This window comes from Ipomoea triloba, chromosome 9 (assembly GCF_003576645.1).
Source record: "Ipomoea triloba cultivar NCNSP0323 chromosome 9, ASM357664v1".
Lineage (NCBI taxonomy): Eukaryota > Viridiplantae > Streptophyta > Magnoliopsida > Solanales > Convolvulaceae > Ipomoea > Ipomoea triloba.
The window spans coordinates 26696654-26708466 of NC_044924.1; positions in this window are offsets into that span (position 1 = coordinate 26696654).

Sequence of the window (11813 nt, forward strand, 5' to 3'; positions counted from 1 at the left end):
GGGGGGGGGGGGGGGGGGGGGGGGGGGGGGGGGGGCGGGGGGGGGGGGGGGGGGGGGGGGGGGGGGGGTAACAGAATTAAAAAAATCCATACCATCATAATCAATATTACTAGCAGAGAAAATACCTTTAAAATAATCCAAAACAATGGGCGTTATACCATCCCCTTCAGTCTAAGACCCCTGACTATCTCTTAGCCTCAAAATAGTATTCTTACGTTTACGGGCAAAGGCATACCTGTGATAAAAACGAGTGTTAACATCGGCACCACGGAGCCAGTGCTGCTTTGCCTTCTGTTTCCAATATGCATCCTCTTGTGCCTCCAAAACAGGTCAGATCATTGTGAGTGAACTCAACTAGAGTGTGAGGATCAGAACGACTACACTGCCTCATTTGTTCCCTATGGAGTTTATCAATGCGTTTCTTAAAATTGTGTACATGGTCACCTCCCCAACTAGAAAGTCTTACGCCACAATTCTGTAAATGACCCACTAGTCCATCCACATTTCCTTCACCCCAAGCACTCTTCACCACCTTACAGCATCCATCATCCAACAACTATGCTATCTCAAAACGAAAGCACCGGGCATGACCTCCTCTCGGGTTCCTTGCTCCATAAATGTCAAGAAAAAGGGCGAAGTAATGTTAAACACCTTAGATTCTTCCAACACACAGCACCACTCCCCATTTGCTACCACCTTATCCAACCTCTCTTCCACCCAATCTTCTGTCCCTTTACCCATTTCCTAAGTAAATGGATACCAACAGAAGGAACTTACAACAAACCACAATCATCAAGAGCCTCCCCAAAATCGCGAAGAAGACCTTTTGGGCGAATATTACGACCCCATTTTTCATGCTGAAAAAGTAGGTCATTAAAATCTCCAATGACCACCCAGGGAAGCGAGGAACGAGCACTAAGACTATGTAGAAGATTTCAAGATTCCACACGCCTCCCTTTCTTAGGGAAGCCATAAAAACAGGTCATCCGCCACGGCTCATAACCAGCAATATTCACAACAATGTCAACGTGATTTTTTCTCCACATAAAATAAACCACAAAAGCCAATCTTAATCCTCAACCGCTCAGCGTGATCTCTACTAACCTTAGTTTCCATAAAAAAAACCAAATCAAGCTTCTTACATGACAGAAGGTCAACCACTTCTCGAACTGTGCGTGGATTGCCCAAGCCACGACAGTTCCAACTCAGGATACTCATTAGGAAGAACGGGTCTGGAAATCTCCAGAACCCGCCATTCACAAGTTTTTTGAGCAACAATCATCAAGCACCATAGTTACAACATTATGAACATCATCGACAACTAGTGAGTCCCCTCTCCAGTACTGTAACTTCGTCTACCAATTTCCCTTCAAACAAATTAGAATGCCCAACTAATGAAACAATAGGGACTACTGATTGGTCATGAATAAGAATTGAAATATTCGGCTGACCTGTAACAATGGAGGCAGCTTGAACTATGTTTGACATGTTACCATTGGTATTCACTACATTAATAACAACATTTTGAGCAGCTCCTGGGCAGTCCACGTCTCCCTTTCTGCATCAATTTCAAGCGCCAGCCGACGGTGAGTTCCTTCTCGCACCTGCCCTCAACTAGGCACCGAACGGCTTCTCTACCTAAGGATTTTGTACATGTAGCATTAACACAAAAACGATCCCCATGCCTGATCACCTCGCAAAGAAAGCATAATGTAGGGAGTCGTTCATACCAAAACTCAATCGTAGCCCACTCGTTATGTTTTCCTTCAGTTTCATTCCCTTCTTCAAAGGTTTCCCGATGTTTATCTAAACGCAAATTCTGAAGAAAGACCGTAGTGCACCGTCAAAGTTTCTTTCATCATGCTTGACTACAACACCCATCATCTTCCCAACAGCCTCCAGAACACCCTCCGAGCGAAAGCCAAACGGTAAACCATGAATTTGGACCCAAAAATCCGTCGTAGTAAGGGGGATCGATTCTGGATCCTCCCCGGGTAAAATCTGACGAAGAAGCAATAAGTTTTGTTCATAAGTCCAAGGTCCATCATTAATCACCTGATTGACATTAAACTCGTGAAAAAAAATGAAAGAGATAGAGGCATGGCCTCAGTTCACTTACATTCATTCCCATCGCTAGTCGCCACATCAAAGCAATGGTATCTTTGAAAAACTCGAACTTGACAGATTTCTCGGTGACAAGCCTGCCGACTACAAAGAATTCTTCCTGGTTGACAGATGGTTCATGATGGATATTCATAAACTGGTGAATATCATCATTGTCATCAAGATCAACCAGCATGAGATTACCGAGATCATGTAAAGTGTCCGACGATGCCATGTAGAAGTCGACAAAAACGCAAGAAACAGACCAGCAGTCGAACCCTAAAAGACAGAAACCCTAGCACTCCGCAGACAGAGAGAGACAAGCTCGCGAATAAACGAGAGCTGGATATAAATTTATTTGATAAACAATGTGTAATGGTGTGAGAAACAATTTTTTTTATATTTATAAGGGACTTTTAAGGTGACATAAAAAAGATACATTCGTAATTGAATAAATTTGGTAGATTCCTAGTTACCTAGAAAAAGAATCTTACCCCCTAGGTTGGATTTACTTTCCTTGATATCATAGAATGTAATTCATATTGACCCAAACTTTCCTAAGTCAAAGATTGCACTAAATGTGTGAATAATTTTCCCACCTTTTAAATTCTTAGAAAAGTTCAAATTTTCCTCGCTACCAAACATCCTCTTAAACTCATGACTTTACAATAGTTATACTATGGACCAATTAAGGTGCACCTTGCAAAGTGAAGCTAGATTGATCCAAAAGGTGTAACCTAGTGGTTACAAGTTTGTATTATTAGCCAACTTGACTAGAGTTACCCCGAAGCTTTGAATTTTTGAACATGTGTAAGACATGTTATGAATATGTAAGAGAGTAAATGTAATAGTGTGTAATTTATGAAATTAAGTTTTTAGTTTATGAACATGTAACGGAAATTGGTCTATGTTTTATGTTTTATAATTTTTTAGTTTCACTTCGTTGTTTTCTATTTTTCTATTTAGAAAATTTGTTTACTAAAATTCATTTTTTTCAAATTTATTTTTTTCAGATTAATGTTATAAAATTAACACAAATTTAATTTTGAGTGATTTTTTAATCTTATATTGAAACTATTTTTTGGATATGTTTGGTTTAAAAGGAATAAATATAATTTTTATTTTTGAGTCTTATATATATATATATATATATATATATATATATATATATATATATATATATATGGATATATTCATTTGAATGATGTGTGTGTGTGTGTGTGTGTGTATATATATATATATATATATATAATATTTTTACTTTGAAGTCTAATATATGTTAAATTTAATATCTAGTATCTGGACCAAACATGTATTATGATATAACATAACTAAAAATATCCGAACCAGTAATCGATCTATTGAGTTCAATCAAAATCTAAAACACGTTGTAGAGTTCAAGTTTTAATTTTGATAATGTGAATAAAGTATAACTTTAAGTGTAAGCAAATAATTAAGTTATGTTTATATTGTTAGACATGTATGCCCTAGGAGCCAACATTTATTGTTTTTGGGCATTAATTTCTTATTAAATAAATACAATAAATAATTGTTTTTATTTATTTATTTTGGCTTAGCTAATATTTGATATTATTCCGTACAATCTTTTTAATTCTTCATTCTTAAAGAGTTAAGAATATGAGTGACGAAGAATTAATAAATGAAGTATTGTAAAAATGTTCCTAGTCATAGGAATTCTAATTGGGCATTAGAATTCCGATAAGACTAGCACATTGTCCTTCTTATGGTGAGTCTCATGCCATTCTGTATGAGATATAGAGAGGGGACATGTGGATGATTGTTAGAGAACAAGTCATTGAACAATGACTGACTACAACGTACCGCATGGTGTTTACCTATGTGTCATCGGTATGTTGTATGTTACAAGTATGCAATAATCCTTTGACTTGAGACGACATGGTTGTCTCGTACATATGGTGGACTAGTTTTTGCCAGTATGCGCCTTTTGTTCCTTATGGGACTATACGTGTACTTGGTGGCCTAGTTCAGTATTGTACGGAGACATGTGTGCGTTCAATAGAGGATCCACCGCCTTGAGGTAACAAGGATGTTCCAGTCTATTCAATAATCATACAACGAGAATCTCTGGCCAGAGTATAATGAAGTTGGACTTCAGGTTAAGAATATTGAATAGACATATTGACCGGGTTTATGGGTTTGACTAAGTTTGACCATGACCTTTACCTGGTTCGGAACAAGTGTTGTGTGAAAGGAATGTTGCATGATATTTGTAACAGAAAGGTTCATTATAATATATTAAAATATATTCATTGTCAACTAGGTAGTCATGACATACTGCTAGGTGTCACTCATGACTTACGAGTTATTTAATAATGAGTTATTAAATATTACTCGTTGCTAGTTTGACTATGAACCTAGAAAGTCACACCTTAATGGTTCGTGGTAATGCTGAGAACTTTAAAAGAAATCGATAAAGAGTTGTCGATGTTGAATTAATACATTAATAATTAATTAATGGATTAATTCAATATTGGGTAGTTTTGGGCTTTTAAAGGCTAGCACCTTTGGGCCCAAACCAGGCTATATATATAGCCTTGCCCTATTTCTTAAGTGGGTGAAAAAATAATACAGAGATTAGTCTGAAAAGAGTTTCACGTAAAATCTCTGGAGTTCTCGCGTGCCCGACCGGTGGACTGACTAGAGGATTGGACGGTTTTGATTCTGCCAAAGCACGCTTCAAGGGTAAACCTTTCTAACTCCCTCGTTTACATAGAATCATAGAAAATGCGATTTGATGCTTCCGCTGCGACTGTATATTTTTCTAACATATATAAATAATCCGAGTAAAAAAGATAGAAGATGGTGATAAGATGATGAATGTAATCATAGTAATAGATAAATATGTAAGTAGATATTGTGAGAATATGGTTATAGACTTATAGTGATATATAGCCAAATAAATTATAGGTGATTCTGTTTTTCATTTAGAAAATAATTTTTTACAATTTTTCTAGAAAACTGGAAAATTGTTTCCAAATTTCAAAATGGAAAACTATGCTAGTAAATATGATTTTTGTTTTCTATCCTCTAATTCTCCAGTTAGTAAACAGACGCATAGTGTATAGTTTATGAGCATTAAGTTAAGCTTTGAGTTTTTGAAAGTATAAATGAAAAAAAAGGAAAGAAATTTTGATAAAACGATATCATTTTGGACAAAATGGACCCTAGTCCACGATATAATTTGCAATGACTTTACTAACATTATCATATTTTGTTCGTTGTTATAAGTTTTGTTAAATTACTGATCGTGCCATATTTAGCATGGTCCAAACCCAAGTCTAATCAATCATTATACCAAGGACCATGGTTCACCACTCCACCTTGTAATAAGATCAACCATTGAAATAAAATTCATTTTTAATATATTGAATGTTTATTTTTTAAAATGTTTATTTTTTAATATATTGAACATTCATTATTTAGTATACTACTAAATAATAAACATTCAATACACAAAAGTAAATTTTCAATATATTAAAAATAAACATTTATCTATATTATCATATTGACCATGGGTTCATAATATATTTGGAGTCTAATAAAGCCTATTGGAGGAGCAATTATAATATAAGGAGGAGGCCCAAATGTTATTCCACGAAGATCTTTGCAAGACATGATTCCTTTTTTTTTTTTTTTTGAATACTACTAACTCTAGTACAATGCAATATCTGTTCATAACTACTTTCTCAACCCATTGAAGCACAGGAGTCAGACCTCCCGTATAAAGGGAAGGATTTGATGCCACTGGACTACAAGGTCCTTGGCAAGACATGATTCCTTAGATTATCTAATATTTGTTATCCTATGTTATTCCACGCGGTCCATCATTAATCACCCAAACAGTCTCCTTAGGCCCAAACGTTATTCCACGTGGTCCAAAACGACATCGTTGAATTTTATGAGTTAGAATAATTTACATTATGCGCTAGCATAATGAAATGTTTGGAGTAAGATAATATACATTATGTATTAGAATTATGTACTTTATGTGTTGGAATAATGTACATTATGAGTTAGAATAATGCATGAAACTTCTGGGTAAAATAATGTACATTATGTGTTAGAATAGTATACTTTATGTGTTAGAATAATGTATATTAAGAGTTATAAAAATGTATATTGGACCGTGGTCTACATAGCTGTGTAGACCGTGCTATTAGATATATTCTCTTTCCCATAAGGGATGGGATTAGGTTTCACAAATATTGATGGTCTAGACAAGATGTAGCATTCAAAATACAATCTAAAGCTATCCTTATTCCTGTAAATATCTCTCACTTTCTAAAATGGGTCCCACATAATATTATATTATAAATATAATAAGATAATATTAAAAGAAATAATAAAAATGAAAAAATCAAAAGGTGCGTTGCGGTAGTCTTTTTCGGCAGCTTTTACAGCTTTGTCATAAAAGTTTGTGTTCTTCCACTCATTTAGCCCATTATCTCTCCGTTTACTAATTTAGTCAATTCTATCTCCTCTTATAATACACTTCGCATTAAATAATAATAAAAAAAAAATCTCTCTCTTGCCACATAGATAAGAAAGCGGTACATTGACTGGGATGATGTTAGTCTAATAAGAGATCCCTAGTCCACTTCACCTTTGTGACCAGTTGCCGGCTCTAATCAGAATTAGTTGTATATATAAGATGGTGGAGTTTTCCATGACACTGCAAAAAGAATGTGCATATATAATTTTTCACTTTAAGATTTGCACGTAAAAACCCTTGTATTCTCTATTTATTCCCATGCTTTATTCCATATATCACTATCATAATCAATATCTCATAGCAATAATATTTACTAGAACTCTTGGTACTACGACAATAACTTGTGTAAAACCGTCTTACGAATTTTTGTTCGTAAGACGTGTTGGATCAAGATAAAATGTAATACTTATACTAGCAAATGCGGACAATACTAAATCAGGAATAAAATGCACTACAAAAAAACGCGAAAATAACGACGGAAAATTCCGTCGTTAGAAAGGGAAAAATCCGTCGCTATTCATTTTAGCGACGGAATCTGTCCATAGCTAAAAGTGGCGTCGCTAAAAAGCTGCGACGCATTCGAAATCCGTCGCTAAATTTAGCAACGAATATATCCGTTGCTAAGATAAAAAAATCCGTCGCTATTTTGATTCTCACGACGATTTAAAAGGACAAAATTTGCAAGGGAATAGCGACGGAATATTCAGTCGCTAAATATAACGACAGATATATCCGTCGCTACTTTGTTGTCATTTTTTTTATTATTAGAAAAAATTTAGCTACAGATTTGCTACGATTTTTGTCCATCATTAAATTTTTTATTTTTATTTTTTTTTTAAAAAATTGCTCACTAATTAATATCTCATAAATTTATTAAACCTATAATATAGTACTTCAATAATATAATTATAAAATGGCAAAAACTTGTGTGAGACCGTCTCACCATGAGACGGGTCGGGTCGGGTCAAGATGCAAATGTAACACTTATATGCACAAATGTCATACTTATATGCTCAAATGTAATACTAATCAGGAATAAAATTTTTGTTACTTGGGTAAATGTAATACTTTTAAGGCAAAATACAATACTTTTACATTTCGATTTAAAAGTATTACATTTGTTCTCAAAAGTATTATATTTGCCCTTATAAGTAGGGGGCACTTGTCAACATTACTTATTATGAAAAATGTATTACTTTTTCTCTTATAAGTAACAAAAATTGTATTATTGATTAGTGTTATATTTGAGCATATAAGTATGACATTTGCACATATAAGTATGACATTTGCATGGTGTTTTGACCCGACCCAACCCGTCTCACGAACAAGGATCCGTGAGACGGTCTCACCCAAGTGTGACCCTTATAAAATATATTATATTATAAAAATGCTCAATAGCATAACAAAAGTATTGTTATGGATAGATACAACAATGAAAATTTTTAAACATAAATGCCACTAAACGGGAATTAAATTACATAAATCATTTACAAGAGCAAGAAAGTTGCCCTATCTAAACAACAGTAATACACTATTGTTAGCTTTCCGATTTGATTTTTTCCAATAGTTTCAAACCGAGCAGCAATCGATCATAATCCTTCTGAGTTTCTTTTAGTTGCTTCCGAACGAGAACCCAGCTGCCATAATTAATCTCATCATTGTCATCATTCAATAATCATCAAGGTCATAATAACATTATAGTATATATATTATTATTAACACTAAAAAAAAAACAATAGACTACTAATGATCTTAATAATTCATAAATAACCAGCCTCTAACCACCATTGTTACTTATAAAGAAAAATATAATACTTATGATGAAAAATGTAATACTTTTACATCAAAATATAAAAGTATTACATTTGTCTGGCCTCTAAAGTATTACATTTTATCTTATAAGTAACAAACATTTTATTCCTAATTAGTTTTATATTTTTCAGTATAAATATTACATTTGTACATTGATTCAACTCGACCCGACTCCGTCCCACATAAGTGTGACGATCCATTGTTGTAAGATCCTCTATATTCAAAGCTAGTTTTCCAATTAATCCTATTGTTGGAAAGCTAAGTTCAATTAAATACAATCTTATAATCACAATTTTAACCTATTGTTCTTACTAAAAAACATTTATAAACAATATAATGTTGTTTAACAATTTTAACAACAATTTGATAAATATTTTTTGGGTGAAAAATTAACAATTTTCTTATATTATGTTGTTTGTGGTCAAATTAAAGTTTAAATTAAATGTAATAATACTATAATTATTGCATGACTAAAAGTAATTAAGAAAAAAGATTGAGATAATTAAATGTCAAATAAACCCTCCAAATAGTCAGAATAGTATAATTGAACTCTTTACCTAAAGAAAAGAAAAAAAACAACAGCAACACTTAGATGCCAAAAGTAAACAAAAAAAAGTGTAATTAACTCATTTACTTGGTTAACAATAGGTAAAAGCTAAGTTTGTGATAAATTAATGCTAGGTTCCTAAGTTAGATTTCATATATATTTTTAAAGAGTTGATGCCGATTTGACATTTGATGCACTTGTTATACCGTGGACCATGTTCATGGCCGATACTATAGTTGTGCTGAACTAATACTGCAGTTGTACGTGTTGAAAGTGAACTGTAGTTGGGAGGAACAGAGACCGTTTCATCCGTCTGGAACTGCAGTTGTGTTGAACTGATACTGCAGTCAGGACCGGCCCTGGGCATGTTTGCCCAGGGCCATTGCGCAGGGCCCCCAATTTTTGGGGGCCCCATAAGCCATAATACACCATATGTGTATATACTATACAACAGGCAGTAGCCTGCTGTATAGTATATATACATATAACTATTTTTTTTTCTTGTTTTGTTTTGTTTTGTTTTGTTTGTTTTTTTTTTTTTTTTTTTTTTTTACAATTTTTAGCCCCAAAATTTTTTTTTTGAAAAAATTATATACATATATAATATGAGATTATTATGGGTAAATTATTGTATTGACCATGAATATAATGTACATTTTTAATATACTAAAAGTACATTATTTGTATAGTGAATGTACATTGTTTGAAAGTATATAAAATAATATACTTTTAGTATTTAAATAATGTACTTTACGTGCATAAATAATGTACTTTCACCATCAGACATCTAGTAATTATAAATTAAAACTTATTAACTTAATTGTATATTGTTTAATTTATTTCACAATTATTATTTATTAGTATGGCTTATTGGCTTAATAATTTTAAATATTGAATAATATATTCAAGAGTTTGTTTTTTGATAAATTATTTATTGATAGAGATTCTAAATAATTTTTTTCTAGAATTTTGTAATTATGTTTTCTAAAAAAATATTCATCTGTGTTTGAGAAGCATTAAAAGAAAAGAATAATTGAGCAACTAACTCAATCACAAAAGGGAGCTCTGGAAAAAATTCATTACAAAAAGATATCAAATAGATGAGCAAAAGGTTGATGCTAATGAAAATTTGTTTGATGCTAATAATTAATCTTCATAAAAAAGATCAAGGTGATTGTGAGGCTTGAAAAAATTTAAATGATAGTGTGCACAACAATGATAAGTATCACTGTGATGATGAAAATGATATAGGAATGTTGATGGTTGTTTAGATGATGTTAGTTACAATGATAAACCGAATGATTCGTTTTTATTTGACATATATGATCTAAGAAATTAAGATGTCATTGATTCTAGATTAATAAGTATTTCTGTGAAAAGGGGCCCAGATTCAAATATCGCACAGGGTCTCTATTTTTATTGGGACGGCCCTGACTGCAGTTGCGTGAAACAGATACCGTTTCATCCGTCTGTTTTCATTAATCAAAACGACGTCGTTTTGATGCCGGGGTCCACAGTATAATTTGCGCATTTGATGTGATTTTAATTTTTCTAACTAGGATTTTAAAATATATTTTATAAAATTCTAAAATTGTCGATCGGAGACAACCGCCTTTGGCCGGTGGCTATCTTTCTTTATGTCCCAAAATTGGGATGAAGGTCATACTATTAGATCTTAGACAAAGGTAGTCACCCTTCATCCCATATCATTTTGTCTCTCACCCGACTAAAAACACACGCATGGGATAGCCATGGATGAATGTAGCTAGGCATGACTACCTTCAGAATTCTTTTACAATTTTTTTTTGGATCTTATAATATTTTTTAAAATTTTTTAAACAAACACCACATCAAATGTCAAATTAATGTCATATATTAAAAATACACGTGTAATTCAATATAAAATTAATTTACCACCAACTTAGTTTTACTTCTTGTTAATATGCTAAACGAGACAAGTATACTACTCTTTTTTTTTAATTATCTTTTTAGATCTGAATAAAATTTTTTCGTACTTAACACTTATCCCTACATATTTAATAATAATAAAAAAAGGTTATTTGAATGTTGACACTTTGACAAGAACATTTAATCGGTAGTCAAATAGTACGGACGAAAAATTCCAAAATATAAAGGGTGAAAGTTGTTGTACCCAATTAATGCACACGTGTGGCATTTAATACGTTGGATCGTGAAAGCAAAGTATAAAACATTTTTGCCTAAGGACAGTGAATCCGGTCAGTCTTGACTACGTGTGGGCTCATAATGTTTTAAAGCGTAGAAATTGGATTGTATGTTTTGATGTATTATGTTATTCACTTATTTGGCATCCTAATGTTATTTGAATAGTTTATTAATTTTTTAAGAGAAAAAATGTTTAGCGATTTAAATGAATATCAATTTATTTTCCCTCTCTTTAGTCAATATTACAGATGACAATAGATCGTGGTGGGTCAAGAATGACTACATTTATCATCTGATATATCTTATATTTTCTCTACCTACCTCTATATGCAATGGTGGTGTCATTTGGCACTGACATGCTATCGCTGCTACCCCGAAGCTCATGCACCTCAGGCCAACATGGCGTTTCAACATGGCATAACAGATGCAACGGGTTTGGTTGGCTCCCACTAGTGGTTCCTGGACACTAGCGCGTCGAACCATGCCATTCTTGATCCATATATACTGTCTTCTATAGCTAGCTATACTGGGCCAGACACTCATCGAGTTGGCAACGATAATGGTTTATCTATTGTTAGTGTTAGTTCTGCTTCGGTAGCTACTTTTGATAGATGCTTTAAATTATTTGATGTT